Here is a 14,529-nt window from a genome sequence, read left to right on the forward strand (position 1 = left end):
TATTTGTTTGAAAATAAAATATACAATCACCTGGCACACGACTTTGGACAAGAGTGATCGCTTATAGGTTTAGGAGCGCCTGGTTTGTTGTTTGACTCACAACATTGGTGGGTAATTGTTTTGCAACTGATATATGCGTTAAAAAACTCCATTAGTTATTAGTCGGTGGTAATCAACTTTCTTCCTGGCTCAAGTGTTCGTTAGCTTTAATTACATTACGACGATAGCACAATGAATAAAAATAACAAAATAGCTCGAGACTTAAGTAATATAGTAGCAATAATGATAACGACTGTATGTGGTTCAAAAAAACTGGAGATTTATGTATGAAGGAATATCAGAATTCAAGATCTAGAGTAAAATCATGGTTGAATGCATATGCGCTATTATGACTAAACTTGAAATGTAATCGAAGTCATTGACTGCAATAACTGCACAGGCCCCAACTAGGTAGTTTGCACTTTCATTAGGTCAGCGACTTCGTGAACTGATTCCGTGCCTTGATTTGTCTGCCCCTAGCTTTTTTCCAACTTACTCCTCTAGCAAATGCCACTCGTCGCGATACGCCTAGCTAACACATCTTGGGCTACCTTAGTCGATGAAGATTCACAGCGAAATCCCTGGTTTCCCGTAGTAAACCTATGCCTAACCTCTACATTCCTCATTTATTTATTTGAGCACATAAATATTGGTACAAAGGGGGCACAGAATACATTTGGGCCACACAAGTCACTTAATTTGTGCATGGTCTGTTATACTGCTTGACTGCCCGGACCGAAGCAAGTGGTATTCTTGAGAGATTGCACCTGGAGCCTTCGCCTCAAATGTCTGATCCACAGGGCAGTGGAGCAACGTCAGGAGATGCGGTCCCATGGTATTCGGTGACCAATACTTGTTTCATATTCCTTTGTTCCCTCAGGATCCTAGAGCCCATGCGCACCATTGGTTTGTAATCAGGGTTTCCCAACTCCCATACCCAACGACCCGGTTAAAGCTTTGGATATTCTCTTTTTACCTTCTTAGTTTCGCGAACAATACACCCGTCACAAGAAGGCAGTGAGTAAGACTTCCCTGGCAGTGGTTGTATACGCGTGTCCATGTGAGAGCATTTCTAGAGGGAGAGCGGACTTTCCCCACCCTCGGCCTTACGAGGACGATTGGGGGCAATGATCTTTCCGCAATTAGTCTTTCTGCGATACCCGAACAATGTTTCGGATTCACTTATGATCAAAATTCTGCAACCTGCGCACGTCTTATACTTCTCTTAAGCATGTTTTACAACCATAGAGTAATACAAAGCAAACTTCATAGCAGCATGCTCACCCACCGTTAGCGGATATACGTGTTGACCAAAACCAAAAGAGCTTTTTGAATCCTTACTAATATTTCAGCAGAATAAATCTGCCAGGGCTAATGATACCGAAATAAGTCCAGCGCATTTAACTGCCGTACTCTCTGTGATCAGTTTAGGCGGTGGTACAGACCAGTTCTAAAGCTACATATTACGTCCGAGAAAGAAAAACATTTCAGACATGTATTGTAATTCACAGTGATCAGGAGACCGCACTACCAATGTTTTCATTTAATGGGAGTTTGCTGTCTGCGTATTCCAAGCTGTAAACCTAACCTCCTGGTAAGGGATTAATCCATGAAATGTTGGATAGCGTTTTTCACAATATTATCTATAATTTTGTGTGACAAAATCGAATAAAAATAGGGTTTAATGGACAACCAGAACCTATCTAGAAATCTCACCACTTTCTGTAAAATTGGTTAGCGGGAAGAATACTAAAATCAGTTGCTTTCGAAAGTTTGCGAGTTTTCTTTTCCGGTATTTTACTACTTTCCATACATGCAAATTACTGTAGCAGAATATAAAATTGCCTGAGGTGAGACATCATTTCATATGACCACATCAATGCCTGCAGTAGCGTTCAGAATTCCATGCTTTATGTAATATTATCCGTACAATATATTTTCAGATCAGTATGTTGATAAAATAACATAATTTAGAGTATAATTATGTTGGCAAATTTATTCTTTCGATTGATATAAGCTATGGCAAATATATGTCTAGGATTATACACCGATTTGTTGCATATTAGATGTTTTAGGAACACGAACTCAGTCTTTGTCATATATGCATGTTCATTAAAAGACGAGCGAATTATATCCTTAAATCCAACAATTTCAAAGTTCTTACTCCTTTACCACTCATATATGTACACCTAACTTTCAACCTTGTTTCTGGAAAATTTCAGGTTCTAAAACCAGCTATTGTAACATTTTGTTACAGATTTTTTGATGCACCTTTGATTTAGATTTGATTGTTTCGATGAAAATGATTTTTCAATTTCAAAATGTGCTTTTTTGTGGAGTGCTTATCCGACTACGTAGGTTTTTCGTAAAGCTGTTTCGCTTGATGTACTATTTTTTCATCAGTCATTTGTTTATGTAATATTTACGTTAGTGTAGCAAAATGGACGGTATATTCTCATCACTTAGTCCTTACTTTTTACCCTAAGTAAAGGCTAAATATCGATTGTATCCAGTTAAACTTGTTCGGTACTTTAAATGTTTATAGTTTTCATCACTGATGCAATCTAGCACGCAAAATTATATATTCGCTAATATAGTATCTTAATTAAGCGAATGACTTAGCGCTCTCTCTCTATGTGTACCTCTAGAAGAACCCTTCCACGGTGTGGGCAACCGGGAAGTGATAACTGCCCTCATACCTCTAACAACACTCAAGACCACTGTATTCATAATCAATCTCCTTCTTCAATTCCTACTATTCCTTCTACCTTGACTTTCAACACTAAACTTCCTCTCTCGGTTTCCTCCTCAAGTGTCACCATGGCCAACGATTCTAGTGCGCGAAAAGCTGTCCCAGGTCTACTAAAACCTCGCTCCAAACTACACATTGGAGCCTTCAACGTACGTACCCTATGCCAAATCGGTCAACAGGCCTCCTTAGCTAAAACCCTAGAATCTCGTACCATTGATGTATGCTGTGTCTCCGAAACATGCATACAGGATCCCAGTGTGGTCATTCACTTGACCTCACCTCGCCAAAATGGACAGCCAACGAAATACACCCTCCGTGTATCTGGCGACCCGTTGGCTAGTTCTCGCGGACTTGCAGGTGTAGACATAGCACTAAGTACAAGGGCAGAACAGGCACTACTAGAATGGATCCCCGTTAACAGTCGCCTGTGTGCTGTCCGGCTAAATGGCTCCGTAAGAAGTCGGAAGGATAGGGACACACGTCGTTGCCTTTTCGTCGTTTCTGCCTACGCTCCCACTGACTGCAGCCATGATGAGGTGAAAGATGACTTTTACAGAAAGCTCTCTGAGCTTCTTCAGAAAGCTAAGCGCTCAGACATAGTAGTCGTAGCGGGTGACTTTAATGCCCAGGTAGGCAGCTTAAATCAAACAGAAAGACATTTAGGTGGGTGTTTTAGTATTCCGGCTCAACGAACCGATAATGGTGATCGTCTGTTGCAACTATGCTCAGACAATCGTTTATTTTTAGGAAGCACTAATTTTAAACATAAGGAGAGACATCGTTTAACATGGCGACCACCTGCACCAAACCAGCGATGGACTCAAATAGACCATATTGTCATCAGTCATCGTTGGAGAGGCTCAATAGAAGATTGTCGCTCGTATTGGAATACTTGTTTAGACTCTGATCACGCTTTAATACGAGCGCGCATTTGTCTGCGCCTCAATGGACGCAGGAAAAGTACACTAATAAGACCCATTAGGATTGAACTGGAGGACGAGAAAGCCAAATGCGAATTCCAGAAACAGCTGAGTTCACATCTAGGCAGTTCTGTTAACGAGACTGACCCAGATACTGCTTGGAAAGACATACGAACAGCTGTGGAAACAGCAGTAACATCCATTAGTCATTTAAACCATAGGGCTCCAAAAAACCAATGGATTTCTTTTAAGTCTATTTCACTGATGGATTCGCGTAAACTCATCCCATCAGGCTCTGAACATGACGAAGAGCGTAAACAAATTAGATCTAGGTTAACTAAAAGTCTAAGGAACGATCGTGAGCAGTGGTGGGCAACGAAAGCAAAAGAGATGGAAAAGGCAGCGGCTGTAGGCAACACCAGGCAACTATTCAGACTAATAAAAGAAACTGGAATTAAGGAGTCAAGTGTGAGACAATCTCCGAAAAAGACGGAACCCTTATCTGCTCTCAACCCAAACGTTTAGAACGATGGGCGGAACACTTTAAGGAACAGTTTAGCTGGCCTTCAGCTACTGCACAACTACCCACTATTCCCAGAAAACCTGAATGGAACATTGAAGTAGGCCCCCCGACCCTACTTGAAGTTCAAAAGGCTATAGGTAATCTGAAACGAGGAAGAGCAGCTGGTCCAGATGGATTGGCTCCAGAGGTCTTTAAATATGGTGGTCCAATTTTAGCGATTAGGTTGACTAATATTCTGGCTAAAATCTGGGAGACGGACGTAATCCCATCCGACTGGTCACAATCACTTATTGTCCCAATATATAAAAAGGGGTCAAAATCATCCTGCGATAACCATAGAGGGATTAGTCTGACTAACATAGTATCTAAAACACTAGCCTCAATAATTATCAGGCGCCTAACTAAGACTCGTGAACTGCAAACACGAGAAAATCAGGCTGGCTTCAGACCTGGTCGTGGCTGTATCGACCACATATTCACCATTCGTCAAGTTTTAGAGCACAGACACGTTTATCGGCGTCCGACAATGATAGTTTTTCTTGACTTGAAAGCAGCATTTGACTCTGTAGACCGAGAGGTTCTGTGGCAGTGTCTGTCATTGAAAGGTGTACCTGAGAAGTACATAAACCTTGTGAAGGCTCTTTACTCGAACACTATCAGTCGAGTGAGAGCTTATGGCGAACTGTCATATGATTTTACAACCTCAAGTGGTGTCCGTCAAGGCTGTCCACTATCCCCTTTTTTGTTTAACTTCATTATAGACCTGTTGCTGGAAATAACACTCTCGTCGACTGAATTTACAGGAATTGATCTCCTACCAGGGGGACCACTAAGCGACTTAGAATACGCAGATGACATAGTCCTGTTTGGTGAAGACGCTGACAAAATGCAGAGTCTTCTGTTGGAACTCAGTAATAATGCCTGGATGTTTGGGATGCATCTCTTCCCCTCTAAATGTAAGTAGTTGCTTCAGGACTGGCCTGCGTCAACACCTGAACTAAAGATAGAGAGTGAAGTAGTCGAACGCGTCTACAACTTCACTTATCTTGCAAGTCTAATCGGCCCTAATAAGTTAGTGTCTGACGAAATCTCAGCACGGATTAGAAAGCTCGTTTGGCTTTTGCCAACTTACGTCACCTATGATGAAGGAGAGATATCCGTTTATCAATTAACGGACGAGTATACTGCTCAGCAGTTCGTTCTGTTCTACTTTACGGCTGTGAAACGTGGACATTAGGAGTAGAAGATACTCGTAAGCTACTAGTATTTGACCACAGATGTCTTAGAAATATTGCTCGCATCTGCTGGGATCACCGGGTAAGTAATAGTGAGGTTAAACACAGGGTATTAGGGAACGATGGTAAATCAGTTGATGAGCTCATGAATCTTCATCGACTGAGATGGTTGGGCCATGTGTTACGTATGCCTGAACACCGATTACCACGACGCGCTATGATGACTAGTATTGGGGATGGTTGGAAGAGAGTTAGGGGCGGCCAAACCAAAACATGGCATCAGTGTTTGAAGTCACTAACTTCTAGCCTGAGCCATGTTGGCAGATGCAGACTACCTGGTTGGGGTCTGCGTGACTATCGTAACCAATGGTTGGAGACTCTAGGTGACATGGCTCAGAATCGATCACAATGGCGTAGGTGTATACACTCTTTATCTTCCCTTAAACTATGAGATTAAAATTGCTTCATATCTCTCTTCCTTCCTGTACTATATCCTTATATACAACCTTTCTTTATATACTACCATCACTAAATTAATTACTTCTATGAATCCGGTGTTCATCTTGTTGTGCTAACGAGGTATGGCAACTTGAACCGATGCATATATGTGCCTGGTCCTACGTTGTAGCTGACTGACTGACTGAATTAAGCATCTCTGCTCTGTTACTGGCCGACCTTGTTTTAAGATCACTTGTCTGGAAATAATTGTTAGGTGTTTTGTAACTGGCTGAAATAGTAACAAATTAGTGTTTGTTTATCACAATAAATTAATGTTTATATTTATTGGATCCTGTTTTAGTGCTTTAGTTTAGTCCTAATACAACTCAACCAACTAACAAAACATCTTTCGGTTATCATGTTTTGGAAGCATTGCATTGCATCAACTCTTTATCGACTTCTTTTGATATCATTTGCGTAAGGTAATTTCTCTTTACCGAGTAATAAACACTTTTGGAAGATAACCCTAATTTCTTCCTACGTATGACACAGTGTCTGTAGTAAATCATTCATTTCATGCGACTATCTGTAAACTGATAGTAGTATGCATGACTACTGTAGTGAGAGATCTTGTTGTACTTCTCTGATTTGCTCTCTCAACTCATTTTCTTGTCGTACTAGTTGTAGCATAAAGCGCTGTTAATTTCTGGTTTATTTCTGGGAGGGGTAGGTGGTTAGTTTTGAATTGATATCAAGAGCAGGATTTGTACTTTGAATCATGTTAGATATAAGTAATACGATAAAGACTTTAAATAATGTATATGCATTCAACTATTGCTTTACTAAGTAATCCACACTATCTGTTTGCATGTATCATAAACTCAAGTCCTTATTGTAGTTACTCAATCAACATTTTGCTTTCTATTTCTTGGCCTTAGATAATTTTCAGCGGGTAAATGTTCACATTATAATGTTCAATCGCATGTTGATTGGAATCAATTATTACTGTTCTGATTTCGTCGTTCTCTGTACACAGTTGTTCGATGTTGTTTTGCCAGTGTTACATATCTTTACATTCAATGTTTTGGGTCCATCTATTTCTAAAGTGGCGCATACCTAGCTTTTTTGTTGCATTTTACTAGTGTTTGTCGGCTTTTCGTAGACTATTTTTCGCCTGAATTTGATGTGCAACACGTAAGCCTTAGCGATTTAGTGAAAAACATCTTGTTGCGGACACAACACACATTCTGCTTAAATTAAACGTGTAGGGGTATTTGTTTTGTATTTAATTTGTTTTTATAGTAGTAATTACGTATACAGAACGGTAGAAAAGAAGTTCAGCTTTGAAGATACATAATAACATAGGACTAATGAAACATTGTGAAGGCGAAAGTAAGGATTAATACTACTTCTCATGGTCTTTGGTTTACTGAGTTCACCGACTACTAGTAAGGGGGAAAGTCTACTTTTTTCTACTTACTTTTAATTGCGTCAATTTATTAGGGTCGACAATCTAAATGTTTACTTCCATCTGCCTGCTGAGAATGTACAGTCTCGTTGTCAAAGTAAAACCTGCTATCTACCGCCCAGTATATGTATATGCATGATGTCTTGGTAATTATCTACACTTGTCTAACATTACAAGTTATGGTGTGTTATTTTATTCAAATGATATCTTTGTGCACTTTCTTGTTTGCACTATAAAATTGCTTACTAATTTTTAGTGTTTTATCATTGTCCATTTTGTTTTCATCTAACTGCTTACACAAATAGTTTGTGGTCTTTGTTGCCATCAAGGTCCTTTATTTTTTTACCAGTACCCTATAGTTACATACACTTCGAAGTACTTTTTGTTGAGTGAAACTTCATTTTAACATATTTTACTTATTATATACCCACGTTTCTAATTTCTCTTCATCATATCATACATTTAATATGCTCATTAATTTTTCCATAATAATGTATCAGAGTCAAGTCTTGTCTCTTAGATGTAGAAAAAGTATGGTTGTACATATTTGTTTAGAATCTCTGTGTTTACACTAAGCTTTAGTTTCTCCCGGAGTTCCAGGTAAATAGCAGAACAAATAGTGAAGTATTCGACTTTGTCTCACTTTTCACTGTAAGTTTTATAACTGCCGTACTATTAAAAAAATGTAACATCCGTCGATGATTTCGTATCTGTAGGTTTTCGTGTATTTGATGCTATGGTTCTTTATTAATTTGTTAAATGTTTCATTTCTCAACAGTTATTTAGTAGTTTTCAACTTAAAAGTATTTAACTTAAAGTGTGGACATTTTAATTGAAATGCTTCCTGAACGTGGATTTAGTGACATACTGTCCATCTTTCCACATCTGTAGATAAAGTATGTAATTTACTTGAAATTCTGTCGCTTTCTAATGAGAACTCATTTCTTAAGCTAATCAACTCTGGAATTGCAACGCCTGGTTCTAAGATTTTTTATTTCATCAAGAGTTTGGCTTAAGTTATTATATGTTTTGGAACTAGTTTTATGAAATACCATTCACAGATAAATGACCTGGATCCTGTTGATTCTAACATGTAATTTTCTTATCATAATTGAAATGAACATAAAACCAAGTCATTCAGTTGTCTTAGAGCATTCTTTGTTTTTATTGTCGTGATCTTTGAAAAAAATGTGTTAAAAATAGGACAAACTAAGAACGTTATACATATATGAACTTATCATTATTGTTAAATCATTTACCAGGTACTGATTCGTATACTTGACTTTGAGTCACATTCAGTGTATGGAAGTTAGTGATACTCCCTTGGTACCCAAACTAAAGTAGGTAGTGTAGTTAAAACTTGAGACTCATTGACTGAAAGTTGAACGCTTCAACCATTTGATGAATTTCAAGAAATTGGCTAATTTGTCAATAGATATTTTAAAAATGGTAAGACTTATCCAGTTAAAACGCTGTAATGAAGGATTTGAATAAAGCAATAGTTTTCACTCGTTATTACCAATATTTATTTAACCAGCAGGGCAAAAAATAGATTTTTCTTATAGGAAGAATTATATCTGGTCGTATTTTCTGATCTACCAGTTCCCAAAAAGTTTCGGAAATATCCCAATAACTAGTGTAATAAGAATCATTTGTCAATCGTTGATTCGTATGCATTGCCCTTGGTCGGATTGCCAATGTTCTCAAGTGAACTATTACTTCATCTACTTAGTACTAGTAATTAAAAACTTGAAATGTAAAGCATCATGTTTGATTTTTCAAAGTTCAATTCGTCATGATTTCCTGCTGATCCCATTCATATACCTCATACTGTGTATTAAGGAATCTCAAAATAATTATCACATAAGAACTCATTGATGACACTGGGATCCGAATAAAATTTTGCAGTGTCGATTAAATTGCATGCTGTACCAAAAACAACAGTAAAATCTAAAATATCCACGTTGTGACTGAATGCAGGAAAACTGTTTTCTATTCATAGTACCCGTTCTTTTATTTATTTATTTGAACACAGAAACATTCTTTAGTAGATGGATGATTTACTAAAGTCCAATCGTTATTAAGTCTTATTTTCATTCCTATTATCCTTTTGTGCAAATAGTATATAGTTTTTGTCTTATCCGGAGTATGCAGCTTCCATAATTTTGATTTGACATTAGTCACTTCCGAAAACACTAGGTAAATTCAAGAATAATGGTCATGACTACACAATTGTCTTAAATTTGCAGTATATGGTTTTGTAAACCACGTTGTTGTTGTAGAATATTTTTGGGAATGTAAAATCGTCAACAATGCATTGAGTTCATAAATTACAGCATCGTCAAATTAGCAAGTTATGCCTTCCCAAAACAATCAAAATTAAATGTAATTATTCGATTTTCGGGTTTCTGGATTAATCGTCGAACTATGAAATCCTCCTTAAGCCCAAAAATTTTTTTAGTTCTGTCAATTAGTTTAAGGTCCTATTTAAAATTAAGCATCTCCATCATGTAACTCAATTGGGTGATTTATCAACGTAATCAATTCAGCTGTATTTTTATTCAAACAATCAAAAGGCCTGAAATTTACATCAAGGTTGCAAGATTTCACTAGTTTTTTCAACCGGGTAAAAGCGAATGTATAGTGATAACCAAAGTATTTACTATGAGCCTATTTTTCGCCTTAAGAAATAACTACCTAATTTCCAAATACGTTTTTCTTTTTCAGACAAATATTCTACACCAAGTTCTCAGGTACGTACAATCGCGTGGTCTTTTTATCCTTTCTTGTCCAAATCTTATTTCTAGCTATTACATACAACTTATTATTGCAGTATTTATCACTTTATATTTCTTTGAATTGTAACTTTAAGTATATTATCTTCACAATTGCCAGATTGAAGTTACTTGGTTTAGGTGGTGCTTATTTTTTGGTAGTTTGCGCGTAATATTTATACCAAATTCAGACTTAAAACAATGTACTCTTATTTTTGTGTATATTCAGTAGAAAAACCCTGCTTTTGTTGAGTTCATTGGGTTGTTTAGGTTATCATCAGTTACCAAGTATAACACTAATATTCCTAGTTCGTAAATCATATATGCTTTCGGACAGTTATTCTAACTGTATTTCGAATTACATTTTCACATTCATTCTGTGACGATTCAGTTTTTGTACTAGAAAAAATATATTTCCTAAATAACTGAGCACATTCTGGACACTAAGATTTATTAACGAAAACATTACTTTTAGCGAGAGATTATCATGTCTCATAGTGACTACTCCAGTAAACATTTTGGTTATTCATTGTATATATTCTCATTAGTGAATGCTTGTAAAACAAATATCTATGATTGTGGTAAAAGCCGATATTGCTTTTATTTACTGATTTCCGTGAATGGCTCTAGTTTAGATGGATTTGGATTAACTCATGAATATACTTTGTCTCATTACCTTACTTAAGGGAATCAGATTAATGAAGATGTACTTTTCTAAGAGGGTGTGTTTATCTTTTTTACCCCTAATTAAACTTTAGCCGTTCAACATCTGATTTATAAAGTTTATCAAGTTTTGTGAATTAGGTGTTCATCTTAAGTGAAACTTTAAGAATAATAATAGCATCGTATAAAGGCTCTTAAATTTAAGTTCAATCGGTTTGCAGACTTGAGGTAACATCTGTGAAACAGTATCTTTGTTATTCCTCTAAAACTGCTTCATTGCACATAATCTCCATTCACATTTTATTAAGTATTGTAGTTAATATTCATTTGCCCATATTAAAATGATCATTTCCTTATTGTATATGGTCGAAATAGTATACATGCTACCCTTTTCTATCCCAGTGTTGTGGTTTGCAGTAACAGCAATTATGCTAACGACACTTTGAATTAGAACACATCTTCCTTTTCTCTTAACCCTACTACTTCAAAGTAGAATTTTTGCAAGAAAGCATAATTTGTTAAAGATCGTAGAAGAATCCAAATCGCAGTGATCTATCGGCTACGTCTTTCCACTTTCGACCATTAAGTCTCAAGACTGAACCGAGTAGTAATATCAGCCCTCACACTTAAAGTAGGGTTCACACCCAAGTACCTGGCAAATGAGTTAATTCATTTATTTGTATTACTCAATTTCTTATACTGAACTGTATCCGGGAATTCACATCCCCAACCCTCAGACATGTAATACACAAATCACTTCGTCAAACTCCATCTAACTTTATCCAATCTTCATTTTGTGTATTCATGTAAGACTGATGCTTACTATAGTAAACCACTAGCACCTGACTGTTTGATAGATATATCGTTAGGATGTTATATTTTTTGTCTAGATACTGATATCTTTTCAATAATTTATTCCAGCGTAATTCTTTATTTTTTATTATCAACAGTCAGAAGTAACGAAAGGTAAAAAGGAGAATACACATTGCCGAGTAAGATTAATCGTTCTAATCATTCATTAATAAATAAAAAAGGAATAACTTAGCTTCAATGATATTTCAATCTTTAAATGTAGAATTGTTCAATACGATACGTAATAGCGAGTAAATATTTATTTTACCATTATTTTGATACAGCCTTTAAGTACCTGAGATAATAAAATTAAACACTGAACGATACCTCGTTCATTATGAACAGTTTTATCTACTTATGTTTAGTTGAAGTATAGTGCACGACAATTAGGGCAAACATCAATGATTTGTGTATTCTGATTTAACGATGAAACTATTGGTATATTAAAGAAATCTAAATTTAATGTGAATTTTTTCAAAACAATACTTATTCACTAGATTATAGGTGTCTACACATAGAATTGCGAATTTACTTCTGTTAGCCTTCTGTGCAACTTAATTCACTGACATCATTTGCTCGAATGTAATGCAATTGTACTTGATCAGTGAAACAACTTAAAGAAAATTTATCTGTGTTTAAAGGCCACTACAATAATAATACCTTTGGTCATACGCGTCCCATACGTTGTCTAGTTTTAACTTAGTAAAATTTACTGACACTAAAGCCCAGAAATTTTGCTTGAAATGGTACTCAGCTATATTAGACTTCTTTAACAACTAAAATTCAGAGCTCGAAACGGGATCTTGTTTTACATAAACGGCTTATTTTGTGCTTACTAATCGATCTATAATCTCATGAATGGTTTTTGTCATATGAGTCTCTTCCTTTAGATTGCTTTAGAAATAAGTCCTTACATCAGTTTGGCCATTGTCTTAAGGGTCATGATTGACTTGGCTTAAATGCTAAACAGTGTATTCGGTTGGGTAAATATAAATGAGTAATTTTAAATGTCTGAATTTATTCCCCTAGCACAATTTACAGTCGTATTGCATAGGCTTTGGGGGTAAAAAAACAGCAGTGGTTATAGTTGTTAAGTTATTCCAGTGTTTATAGTCATCTATTTACTATTTGTGTTTTAGTCTCCTTGTCTTTCAAAATTTTTTGTAAATTCGATAATGTGACAAGTTATTGATTCATTGATTAACGTTAAATTAATTTGCATCTTTCCTTTTCCCCTCTTTCTGTGTTTATGATATATTTCGGCTACACACTTTTTGCTCCATCTGCTACTTCCCACCCTCCTGTAACCCTTTTCCTGTATTGTGTGTTTTGTTTTTCTCTTTTTTCTGTTTATTTTCGTGAAATCGTGTTTGCGTGCTTATTTGTGTATTCATCATTCTTGTCCCTGATTGTGTATTTTACTATAAAACACATGCTCTCTGTATGTATTGTCTGTCTAAAAGTTTATATCTACACACGTTTATATACAAATGGGTATAGGAAATATAAATTAGGTATGTTGTATAAACAATCTTACCATTATTTTAACTATTATTATAATGACGTTTTGCATATTGTATTCTGGTTCGTTTCTATTTTGTTCCACTTCTCGATAGGAACAATCACTACATTTACTACTATTACTACTCTGCTAGTTTGATGCTCTCTTCATTTCGTTCTCATGCATTTGGATGCACTTCTTTTCATAATGAATACAGTCTATTTAACAAAATAAGAAACTCATTTGTGCATTGCTATAGGAAAAATATATTTTATTCCTTATTTCTCTCAATTATAGTATTGAATATTGAAGCTATCTGTGTAAACCACTTTCCTACTCTATTTCTTTTATATATTTCAAAGATTTACCGTATTAACAACATTCACTCACTTAATATTTACTTTAGCATAATCTCATGATTGATTCACACATATGTTAATTTCTTCTGATTGCATGATATTTTTTTATCATTATTATCATTGCAATCCTTCGTTAAATCATGATACATGTAGCAATAATTAAAAATGATTTTGTTCGGAATGCACTTATATCTGTTGTCTGCGTGTGTATGTTTGAGTGTTTGTGTGTTTAGTTTAGTTTTTAGTTTTCCCTTTCGTAAATGTTCTTCTTGTTTTATTTAGTTACATAATTGTTTGCGGTTGTTAAAAATCTAATTGTTTCAGCATAGTTATATTGTCTGTTTTTTTGCGTAGTTATTTATTCTCATGTTCTTTAGTTTGTTTAAATGTTATCGACTGGGAAATGCTGTTTTAAATATTTGTTCAGATTAACCTAATTGTATTGACATCAAATACCAGTTGGTAATCACAACTAGTCTTTTCATCATATTATCTGGTGTTGCATATCTAATAATAATGAAAATAGTTGATTAACTAACTGCTACCTTTTAATGAAACACCTTTTACAAGGCCGTTATTTCGTCACAAGTTTTTTTCTAGTGAGTACTGGCTATCTATTCAAATAAATGTTCATCTGATTGTTCCTATTATTCTGCGGTCTTTCTTTTTTATTTTTCTCGCTAATAACAGACCCCTGAAGATGATAATAACGGGAAACACACAAAGTCCCGTAATAGGTATGTGATTATTACTTATTTGCTATTTTGCCCATCTATTAACACCGCCAAAAATTGGTCTTTCTTTAAACTTAATTTCCAAAATTATCTTTTACTTTTTACTACACGAATTTATTCTTGTTAAATCAAATTTTATATCACTAATGTCTTCTACTGCCACTGATACTGATGCCACTAATACTATTTTGAGATTTTTCTTGATAACTCAAATCTTTGTACAAACATGTGGCAACTTGGGATGATGTGCAAATGACAATACATCTCCAAT

The sequence above is a fragment of the Schistosoma mansoni genome, chromosome 3 (genome assembly GCF_000237925.1).
Source record: "Schistosoma mansoni strain Puerto Rico chromosome 3, complete genome".
NCBI lineage: Eukaryota > Metazoa > Platyhelminthes > Trematoda > Strigeidida > Schistosomatidae > Schistosoma > Schistosoma mansoni.